The sequence below is a fragment of the Oryza sativa genome, chromosome 1 (assembly GCF_034140825.1).
Source record: "Oryza sativa Japonica Group chromosome 1, ASM3414082v1".
NCBI lineage: Eukaryota > Viridiplantae > Streptophyta > Magnoliopsida > Poales > Poaceae > Oryza > Oryza sativa.
In genome coordinates, this window is record NC_089035.1 from 42696708 (window position 1) to 42708733 (window position 12026).

Sequence of the window (12026 nt, forward strand, 5' to 3'; positions counted from 1 at the left end):
TCAAGAATTAATGTCGTGTGTAGAAACTAATAATTGAATTTTGGTACCCTAAGAGGGTATCGATTGCCCGTCAATACACCAATTAGTTTATGTATTAATTCGATAGAATCAAGCGCATAGTGTAGTGTGTTGCATGTATTTGGCTTCAAATGCATGGTTACTGTATCATTTTTTTTTCAAGCATTAAGTTTGTACCGAAGTGTTGTCCGTGCATAGATAGTTATTTCTCATGGTGATAAAGCTAAATAAAGATCATTTTTACTGCTGACCTGTAAATGTCTTATAGGTGTATCTAATATATAAGCACATCTTAGGCTTTTATAGGAAAGTGACACGACAGTTAAAAGGAAAACACACACATCAAAGTGGTTTGTTCTCTAATCACCAAGACACACGAAAAGGTAAGAAGCAAGAGAGCAGAACCGGTGAGATAAGAGCAAGTTTAAGAGCAGGTACAATAGCGGGCTATAAGTCAGCTGCAAATATATTTTAAGAAGATAAATCAGAGAGAAGGGCAGCGGGCTACAGATATGTAGCCAGCTGTAGCACGGACTCCAAGACACAGTGTGTGTATGACATGTGGGACCAGATATTAATAGTGTGGTATGTAACTATTGTATGAATGAGCTATTAGATTGACTATAGATAAATTGGAGCTAGTAGTTGGCTATACTATTGAACTTGCTCTAATAGTATAGCCCACTACTAGCTCCAATTTATCTATAGTCAATCTAATAGCTAATTCATACAATAGTTGCTTACTATACTATTAATATATGGTCCCACCTGTCATACACACATCTTGTTTTGGAGTCCGCGCTGCAGCTAGCTACAGATTTGTAGCCCGCTGCTCTTCTCTCTCATCATTTATCTCATTAAAATATGTTTACAGCTGGCTAATAGCTTGCTATTGTACTTGCTCTAAGGCGGCTCAGCGAAGATGAGGTCCTGTGGCAACAATGGTGGGACAACCAGTGGCGGATCCAGAAAATCGATTCGTTGGTGTCATAACGTGTCTATCGGTGTCATAGTATGCTAATTATGTTTAGATCATAGTGTTATAACATATGGATAAACAGTTTTGCTATAGGTTTTGCCGAAAGTCGTCGGTGTCGCCTGACACCGGGTCTAGTCCTGTAGATCCACTGGTGGAGAAACCATCTTTGGTCAGTCAGCCGAAATCCACAATAGTCCTGGTTCCACTAAAAACCGGGACTAAAGATGGGCTGGTGGCTACAGCGAGCATATTTGATCTTTAGTCCCGGTTAGTAACATCTTTAGTCCCGGTTCTAAACCTGTCAGGCCTTGTCAGGCCCCCCGGGATCTTTACTCCCGGTTGGTGTTACCAACCGGGATTAAAGATCCTATCTTTACTCCCGGTTGATGTTATCAACCGGGACTAAAGAACTAAAAGATGTTTAGTCCGGGACTAAAATTCAACGCTTTAATATATAATCCTTCTTCCCTATCCTCTCCTCCACAACCGCCTCGCACTTATCCTCTCAGATCGATCTCCCTCTCCTCCCTCTCAGATCGATCTCCCTCTTCTCCTCTCCTCCTCCCCCTCCGCCTCTCCCCTTCCTCCTTCCATCCCCGGCCCTCTCCTCCCGTCCTCCCTTCCCATCCGCTCAGATCGATCTCCCTCTCCTTCTCTCCCTCAGATCGATCTCCCTCCTCCTCCCCCTCCGCCTCCTCCCCTTCCCCTCCCATCCCCGGCCCTCTCCTCCCCCTCCTCCCTTCACACGCAGCAGGCGGCCGGCTAGGCCGCGCACGGGCCCAGTGGCGAGCGGCGGCAGGCGGCGGCCGCTGCCGGCATCTTTTTTGTTTTTTACAATTTGTGATTCACTAAGATGTATAATTTTGTGATTTGTTGCATGATCTGAGATGTATAATCTGTGATGTATTTGGTTTGTGTGTAATTTTTTAAGATTTGTGATGTATTTGATTTGTGTGTATAAGTAACTTAAGATTTGTGATGTGAATGTTTCGGGATGTTACTTTGATTTGATGTTTGATTTGGATATGTATCCCACTTGATTTGGGGATATGTATCCCACTTAATTTGGGAGAAAATACAGGATTAAACTCTAGCTAAAAAATAATGAGAAAAAAAGAGACCTAATGGGACTGCCGCTACCCTCTCTTTAGTCCCGGTTATTTCAACCGGGACTAAAGATAGGCATCTTTAGTCCCGGATTCATAGTCCCGGTTGAAAAACCGGGACTAAGGGGGGTTACCAACCGGGACTATAAATGGTTTCTCCACCAGTGATCCGCCCATGGGGACAACAGCGGACTGGTTTGTTTTTGTGGGGTGATGGTTGTAGTGATATGTGGCGTTGTGCGTCATGATATGTGGTGATGACGGCATAACAACGATCACTTTTTAACAATATAAGGTAGTGTTTGGGAAGGAGGGACTAAACTACCTAAGTTACGGTAGCTCGATCGGTGTGATGCCCTGCAGTGATGACCGTATAATGCCAGTGTCCTCGTTCGTGCATTGAAGATGTAGGTTGTCTGGGCGCGCTTAATTGGTGCTTGGTGATGACAAGGTGGCTGATGGACTAGTCCAATTCCTTTCATATGCTCATCGCAGAATACAGGAGCTTTCTGTGGTGGCTGCAAGGGCAGCGAGGGAGCATGGCGGTGGTTCTTCGTTTTGTCTTGAAGTTTGGAGCAATGAGGAAAAGCTTGAAGCTTACTTTCTCCGTTTTATATTATAAGACTTTCTAGCATTGGCTATATTTATATATATGTTAATAAATTTAGATATATATGTGTGTCTACATTCATTAGCTTCTATGTGAATATGAGCAATGATAGAAAGTTTTATAACCTGAAACGGAGGTAGTAGCTTTTTAGTATTTTTCTTTAATTTGTTTTTTTTCTCAATTATGAGATGAGGAGTGTATACACTAGTATTACTATTGGCTGTATATATTACTTATATACGGATATATTGGCTTATCTGTTATTTGAAAAAAACAGAGGGGGAAGAAAGAATTTTCCTTATTAGTCTGTGCCTGAATCACCTACTGATCGATCTCAACCTCCATGGTGCACTACTGTGCTTGAGCTCGACTTCTGCTCACACCTCCATCGGATCGTGCTTGAGCTCCACCTCCCCCACGACTTGACCTATACCATCATGCTTCATCCTTGAGCTCAATATCCCTTGTGTTGCCCTGAGGCTTCAACTAGACCTCCATCCACGCTGCCCAAACATAGAGAGGAGAGGAGCACACCGGCATGGTACAAGATGAATTGTTGGTACCTTTCCACCATGTTTTCCCTTTTTTTTCTAATTGTACGACATCCTTGACAGGTGGGCCATTGATCCATATATAACATTTTGGTAATAAAATCTGATTTTAAGTGAAAATGTTGAACGAAGTTTGGTCCAATGTGTGCAACCATCAACTATGGTAAAAAGATGTAGCCCAATGTGCAACCTATTCATATTTTTATTTGGGTTCTAGAATATTTCTATATGCCCTCCACTTTAGTAGACGGAAAATAGTCAAAAGTAGAACCTAATAAAATTAGGCTGTGTTTAGTTTCACGCCAAAATTAAAAGTTTAAAGAAATTAAAACGATGTGACGGAGTTTTTTTTAGAAAAATTGTAAGTTTGTGTGTGTAGGAAAGTTCGATGTGACGAAAAAGTTAAAAGTTTGAAGAAAAAAGTTGAAATATAAATAGAGCCTTAATTAGCAATCAGTGTGTCCGTTTTTTGTGATCTAGTGCTACTAGTACTGTATACGTAAAGTAGTAAATATAGACATTAAAAATACTTTGTTTGCAGTACATGGAGGAAGCCCTGAGAAATGGTGTTCGTGTACGACGAGGAGGGAGCATCCCGCGGCGAGAGGTAAAAAGCCAAGTGAGATTCTCCGCCAGTTTGCTCCCGTAGCACGATCGGTTAAATAATTGCTAAACTAAACAACCATTTCGTCTTTTCGCTCCGACGTCGGCAATAAACTAAACCGATTGGGCAAATGATGGGCACGCTACTCGGATTAAACTATACGAGCAGCTCCGGGAGATTAGTGCAGCTGGAACCTTAGGTGGCTAGCTAATCATATATTCTCGCGCCATCGCCGTGATTAAACAAACTGTCCGTACCAAAAGGGGCAAGGTTAAGGAAAGCGTCCACGCTGCCATCCACTGCAAAGCTCCACAAAGCAGCTGCGATGCTTGTCCGATCCGTCGTTAAAAAATTGAGTACCAAGGTCTTGTGTTTGTATTCATATAGGAGTATTCAAATCAGTCACTACAGTTCCTTTCCGTAAACCCAAATAAGTATTAATAGTATTTGATTTTTTTTAAAAAAAAGGATTTGAAGGGAAAGACATACCTACAAACATTATTTAATTAAGAAAAAACTGTGAGTGTGTTTGTGATTGAATACAGGACTGGCACGGCAGTTGAAACCATCCACCTCTTGCATCTCATATTTGATTTGCATTTGCTACTACTCCATGTCAAATATATTGTTGAATAGAGGGGAATAACATCTTGGTAGTTTTTTCGGCAACATTTTAATTTGACTCGAGATGCTGAAAAGGAGCCATAAGTCCACTCGGGTGGTATATAAATTACCATGTAAATTGATTTTTTTTAGATAATACCATGTCAATTGATGAAAACGGTAAAAGATATGCACCGTTACATTATGGGTTCATATATGTTGTATGTAAAATACCAAATGTAATTTTGAAAAACTGAAGCAATGGTTGTACACAAAACAGGAAGTACTACACTACTACTTCAATCTCAAAAATACTTCATTTATAGCTATGTATGGATAAATACGACTTTATCTATGCGCATACTTAGAAATGAATTTTTGTTAGACAGAGGTGGTACCAGCCTACCAGGAAAAGAAATTAAGTAAGAACTATAGTGTATATAATTAAAATTATACTATTTTAAATTTGTAGCTCCGTGTAAAGTTGTGGAGAAAACAACAATTTTCTAATTTTGTTGTCCGCTTGCGGACGGGTAGTTTGAGAGGGAATTTATCGATTTATTGGCTGTTGGATGGTGCCAAGATTTGTGCTTGACGGAGGAGACAGGAAATCGTGAATGTGGGAGAATCAATCCTGTGATCTAGAGGATACGCGTGTACACACTCCCTTTGCAGTACAAGTTTTGTTTAGTTACATATGATTTACACTGAACTTATATTATAATTACATGTTAGTATTAACAAATTAAAGTGAATATACATTCGATAAATTTTGGGATAAAGTTTAATCTTTTTTAAAAACATAATCTAGTATTTCAGCAAGGAATAAATCGTTACAAACACCACCCCCCATTTTTTTTTTGGTCAAACTCGGGGCGAATGCGGTGGTAGCGGCATTACCATACAAAAGGAAATTATTGGAGCGGTACGGGTAAGCAAGGCAGTAGTAAGGCCTGGACAGGATGGGACCGCGTGTGTTTTGGATGTTAGTGGCGTGTGATTACTGCCTCGATCGGCCTGCGCGCTCTGCCAGCTGCATGCCCTCTCCCTGCCTAATAACGGCCTCATCGATCAGCTCCCAAAACAGTAGTCGATCCGGCCGGCCAGCCGGACCGGAGTTGGAGTCCCGGCGAATCGAACGCCGGCGCCGCGCCATGAACAGCAGCATGCATGCCATTGTAGGGCACACAGGTCACAGTGTAGGGCGAACACGTTGCCATATACTGTAGGACGAAACCAACTGTTTGACGCTGGATCAGTAAGCCTGGGTATAGCCTACTAGTATTAGCGTGGCTGTCTATACACAATGAGGAAAGCGGCGTTGGTGGCAGCAAACGTAGTACGCTGCAGCAGTAGATGCTTGCTACAGGAGCATAATATGATCGACGGGTCTGATCCATGTAGTAGGACACATGGCTAGAGCCCCCGTACTTGCAGTGAGCTCTTTCGATTTTACTGCCATTTACTAGTAGTAGGGGAGCGTGAAGGTTGCTCGATGCATTTATTCCGGACGACGGGATAACTCGATGGATCGCTGCACCGTGTACACAAGCAAATTAACGCGCCGATTATTGCGCGTCGCGTGCCTCGGCTGCGTTTGCGTCGATCGCGTTGCGGTAAAGCGGATGGCGCGCCAATTATTGGAGATCTTCGATCGGCTGCACTGCACACAGCACAGTCCGTACGTGCAGTGCAGTGCAGGGGCCCCCCACCACCAACCTCCGTGAATTTAGCCCGGCTTGTCGCGCTCCACCTTCATCTCAACGACTTCCTCTCCCTCCAATCTTCCATCGCTCGCTTTAACTCATCTGACGTCTCGTGACACGTACTGCTAATGCGCTGCTCACTCCATTGGGCATTGGGTGTTTTGGGTTCTTCTTCCAAACCCCGCGATTCCATCCGGGGTGCACTGCTAGCCGGGCGTCGCGAATTGCGATGGAATTCTAGAGCACCGTGCCGATCCATTGTGATGAGCCGCGTCTGACTCCGTGGTCCTTTGCCAGTTGCCAGCGACGCTGTCACAGTCAGACATGCACACACACACACTCTCTCTCTTTCATAATCCCGGTGCACAATTTATTGCATGCACCGTGGTTGACATACCAATACCAAGTTGGACTTTGGGGGGCTCAAGATCAGCGCCGTGTACTTGGTGGTAGTATTGTCCAGCACCACACTTCACATACTGGAGGAGAGAGTCTTCTTGCCATCGTATACCCTTCTTTTAACCAAAGTTAATTTCATTCTTTCTCACACACAGCTGGGTCCTAGTGCACGGCTTGTCCCGTCTCACTCCTCGCAAAAGCGGCTGCCTGCCTGCCTGCCTGCACACGCGGTGCGGCAATTTGTGTGCACAACCGGTGAGCTTGGGGCTAATTTTGACGGCGCGTGCGCAGGGAGAGAATTGCTTTGTCGAGAAGGCAAATGGACTATCGATCGTAACACAGGCTTTCCTTTCCGAACCGCCTCCCACTGACGACGCAGCCGGCATCATATCGGGGGCCTTTTACTGTATCGAGTTGACACTGTACGCGTTGCTCTTTTCCTTTTCTTTTTGTCTCTCTGCCAATGTGTGGTTCATGATGGCGAGCTAACTGCAACCTTTTCTTTGTGTGGTTCGAACCATGGAGTACATCGGTTAAAGGAGAAATTGCCCTTGCGTTATACTCCAGTACTCCAATGTTGTACTAGTAGAATTATATATGGTCGCAAAATTCCAAGAACACGCGCCATTAACATTTGCAAATGTATCATCATTAACAACTCGATTCTCAATCTTTGCCAAGTACTCATTTTTCAATAGATGACGTCGTTAACTTTTGAACATATGTTTGACCATTTATCTTATTCAAAAAAATTTAAATCATGCTTAAACTACTTTGTGTGATAAAACAACTCGCAACAAAATAAATTATAATTACGTAAATTTTTTGAATAAGAGGAATAGTCAGACGTGTGACAAAAATCAACGACATCATCTATTAAAAAGAGATGTTAATGGCGCCGTAGGTATGTACTAGTACAATTAAGGCTTCATCTGGAGTGGCTTCTTGTCAATTGGCATAGACTTTTAGCGGTACAAAAACCAGATGAGGCATTACTAAATGTACATAGTAATTAACTAAATATATTAAGTATCATAAACATAGAAAATAAATTTGTTTGTATTTTTTTAAAAAAACTCCTATATAGAAAATACAACCTCCATCCAAAAATAATTTTATTTTCACCCATCCCACACATGCCAATACAAAAGCAAAAAGACTAACCATTTCATAAATTAATCCCAATACTATTGGTCCCTCAATTTATCTAGTTTTGATGTATTTGTCTCCTATTTTCACAAATTCGATCCAATGGAATGATTACTTAAAAATAATCTTAATTTGGAATAAACAAGAGGGGGAGAGATGATCTTATTTTAGTACCGATGTTTTTTTAAAAAAACAAAACACACGGTTTAACCGTTTGAGAAAAAAAAGTGCATGCATGATAAACGAGAGAGTAGCCAATCCCGAATTGTGGGGCAACAAGATTAAGTTCTACTCCTATATCTCGAATTTTCTTGAAGATATTTCTAATTGACTAAGTAAGAAAATTATAAGGAGTAGCTTAATTATTTCTAGCAGTAGGTGTTTGCCTTTCGGACAGCATACTGAAATACTGTCGCGATGTGGCGATGCAATGACAACAGATTTATTTTTAAAAAATAACCCATGATTTAAGTATTTTTAACCTCCTTTTTTTTAAAAAGATTAAGATAAAAAGTCAAGGATATATATGACTACCTCTCCATAACTATTGCATGGAATATATTTTTTCAAGCCGATATATCCGTGCATTTGAATTGGATGCATCCTGTCAATATATAGTAAAAATCACTGTACTAAAGACTGTATAATCTTCTGACATTTGCATTACTGTAATAGCTTGTATATAAAAATTAACAGTCAATATAGGAGTAGAAAAAACAAGATTAACGGGTGGAAACACATAATTAAAAACCATTACTGTAGTACTCTGACTAGGTTACAGAATTTGTGAGGATTGTGGGTGAACTTCTGACTACTACTATTGTGCAGGTTAGAAACGACTGGTGAGAGGTTCTGTAGCACTGTATCCACCGGTACCTGTAGTAACTTCAATACAGTACTGTAGTAAAATTTCCAGCCTACTACCAGCCTGCAACGCAGATCACGAGCCCTTTCTGCCCGGTTAATCCCATCATTCCGCTGCTCATTGGTCCCAATTAAAGATCAGAGTCAGGAAAGACAGAGCCCCGATCGATCAGTGTCGGACCCATTAAAACTAGAGTAAAACCCCGTCACGTTCCGTGCTTGTCACGAGCCGCAGGGTAAAAAAAAAAGAACTGGGATCGCTGAGCTGGTTGCGCGCCGCTCGATCGGGCGGTAAACCGCGTACGGATCGGCATAATTAATCGGCAACTTGTTGAGCCATCGCCATTGTTAATGACGTGCTATAGCTAGCTAGCGATCGAGCTACTGTACTCACTGTCACTGAACAACTATTAACGGTGGCGCCTTTTGCACTTGCAGTCGATCACCAGCAATCGCAGGACTAGAACAAGTCTTTCTTCTTTTCCTTTCGTCTCATCGTTTTCGTTTTTGCTGTCCTAATCGAACGGATGCCAGAAATGAATCGCCAGAAATGAACGGATGCCAGAAATGTTTTGGGCGTAGTAAGAAGGATGTTGTACAAGTGTCACAGTCGGAGGAAAGTGGGTTCGAGATGTGTGCGAGCTGCATCGCGTCTCAAGGTCATCGCTGGATGGATGTGGCAGGGGCCTGCCAGCGCGTCGGTCACCTTCTACTTGGGCCGTTTCGGCAAACGACGCAACAGGCTTTAACATCGTACTGGAAATGCATCACAACTCTACCCTAATCATGTTTTAGAATCGGATGCTCTCGACTGAACACATAATACAGTAAGGAAATGGCTATACATACGACCAGTGTGTATAATCCTTATCCGACTAGTTCTCTAGTTGTTACTTGCCTGGTACCACATGGACAGAAATTAGCTTGCATAGAGAAAAATCCCTTGTCCGACTAGTTCTCTAGTTGTTACTTGCCTGGTCCCACATGGACAGAAACTAGCTTGCATGGAGAAAAATTGGACGCACGATTGGTAGATGAGCCATGGTCGGATGCGGGTCGGATGATAGTCGTACGTATAGCAGGACTCATACAGTAAATATGTACCGTATACGTACTTCGTATGCACTGGAATTAACCGTACCGTGGTGCATCAAGGAACCTGTACAATTGCAAATGAATGTTTTGACATTACTTCTACTGCCACGTTAATTGTTTTCTTGCATGGGTAAATATACGGCCAACATTTTGTGTTCAACGGAGGAACAACCTTTAATTATTGCATAAAATAACAAGCTAGCTGATATATCAGCAGCAAACTATCCTACTGTAGCACAGATCAATGCTATACGTTGACTTTTAAATATCATTTGCTTTTGAAAATATATTTTAAAATATATAACACTGCTAACTTTTGATATAATTTTTAATTATTTATTTTATTAAATATAAATATTATTTATTATGTTGCGACTTGTTTTATCATCAAATAAAATTTAGTAATTTTGAATATATACTTTTATATACTATAGTAATTTTTTTAATAAAACGAAGGATTAAACGTCCGTTTCATAACTTTTAAAAAGAATGTAGTATCATACACAGTTACGAAGTAGCGAACCACCAAGTGCGGCAGTTGGCGATCATAGTAGCGGCATCATCAAGGAAGTCGAAAACTGGGAGTAGCGGCGGTGGAAGGGAGCGCCCATCTAACGTGCACGTTATCGTATCTAACTACCGTATTTCGGCTAGGCACAGTAGTATGCATACATTGCACGCGGAGTCGCAGGCAGACGCGCGATGTGGTGGCCCTGCTGGGCACCACACACCCCACCACCGACCGCCACCGGGCACGGGGAAAGAAACTTTCGGCGCGGAACCGCGCGCACTGCTGGCGCTGGCGCGAGGAGGGAGGGAGACGCAGCGCAGGTGCAAGCGCGCAGGCGCAGGTGGAAGTTGGTCGAGCGGCGCGGCGACGACGAGGAGAGGAGGGCTTTGGCGCGGCGGTTCCCGAGGAGAGCGCGCGGCGTGGCGAGAGAGAGACTGTGCGGATGGGCGCCTCGAGCCCCGCGCGGGCAGGAGCTGGAGGGGACCGGGCCAGGCGCATCCGCAGCCGGCGCTGGCCGCCTTTCTTTTCTTTTGTTTTATCTACGCGTCCTGACAACGACCACAATAACTAAACCCTGCCAAAAGCCACCGGACGCGCAGGTCCAACACCACCCCGCCGTGCCCCTGCCTTACCTTATTAAAGCCTGCACTGCACTGCACCAGCCGGCCTCCGGTCCAACCGCAGCCGTCTTATCCGTCGCCTCCCTCAACGCCGACACGTCCCCGCGCCGTCCCCTACTCCACTTGCAAAAACACGCTCTCCTCTCCACTCCTGCTCCTGCCTGCATCGCGGTGCTCGACCCAACTTCACGTGATCATCCATCCCCGGTGTGTCTTTCTCACGCAGAAAAAGCAGCTCTCGACTTGCAAGGTGCGGTGTCTTCTCGAGTCAAACGATCGCTAAAGCGAAAGCCGCCCATGGTGGAAGAAAGCGACGACGATTTACGTGGCACCAGCCAGACAATCGATCCGATCCGATCCGACGCCTCCCCGGCCTTGGGCTTAGCACGCGTCAGCGTGAGGTGACAGAGAGATGCCGAGGCCGTACGCGACGATTTTAAAGCAGGTGCACGGAAAGGCGATCGAATCGAATCGGTGTGTGTGTGTGTGTGTCAGTGACTCAGTGGGGATGCACCGGCCTGGTTGACGGGCTGGGCCTGCAATCCATCACTATGCCGGCCTGCGTGCACCGTACGGTACGGCGAAGCTGGCCCATTGCCCTTCACCATCAAGACCCTGCCTCAGTCGCCTGTCTCCTCTCACGTGCTAAACGGCGCGGCGCGGCGCACCATGGACCAACCCTTCCCCAGTAGGAGTATCATGGGTGCGCTGCCTCATGCCAAGCCTTTGCAGGCACAACCTGTATCAACTGGAATGGATGCGATCGCCGTTTGCTGTACTCCGTGGAGTAGGAGCAAAATCAGTTTCGGTCGATTCAGCACAAAAGGTGGTGTCGGTCACGGACTATGGCGATAAGCCCATGGCGATGTGTATTTCTGGGCCATCAAATCGACCAAAACCCAGCCCAGCAATTTATGGGCCATACCATTCGACCAAACCCAGCCCAGCAATTTCTAGGCCATCCAATCGACCTAAACCAGTTTTGGGCGCATGCCACGGCATCGTTGGGCCCAATTTGTCCGAAGCTGCTATTCTTCTGCCTTTTCTCGCGATTTTAACCCTCGCAAAGCTATATGTCATGCCCCTCTCAAAAAAAAAAAAGCTACTATATCCATGTTTGGCTGTGTTTAGTTCCACGCCAAAATTGAAAGTTTAAAAAAAATTAAAACTATGTGATGGAAAAGTTGGAAGTTTGTGTATAGGAAAGTTCG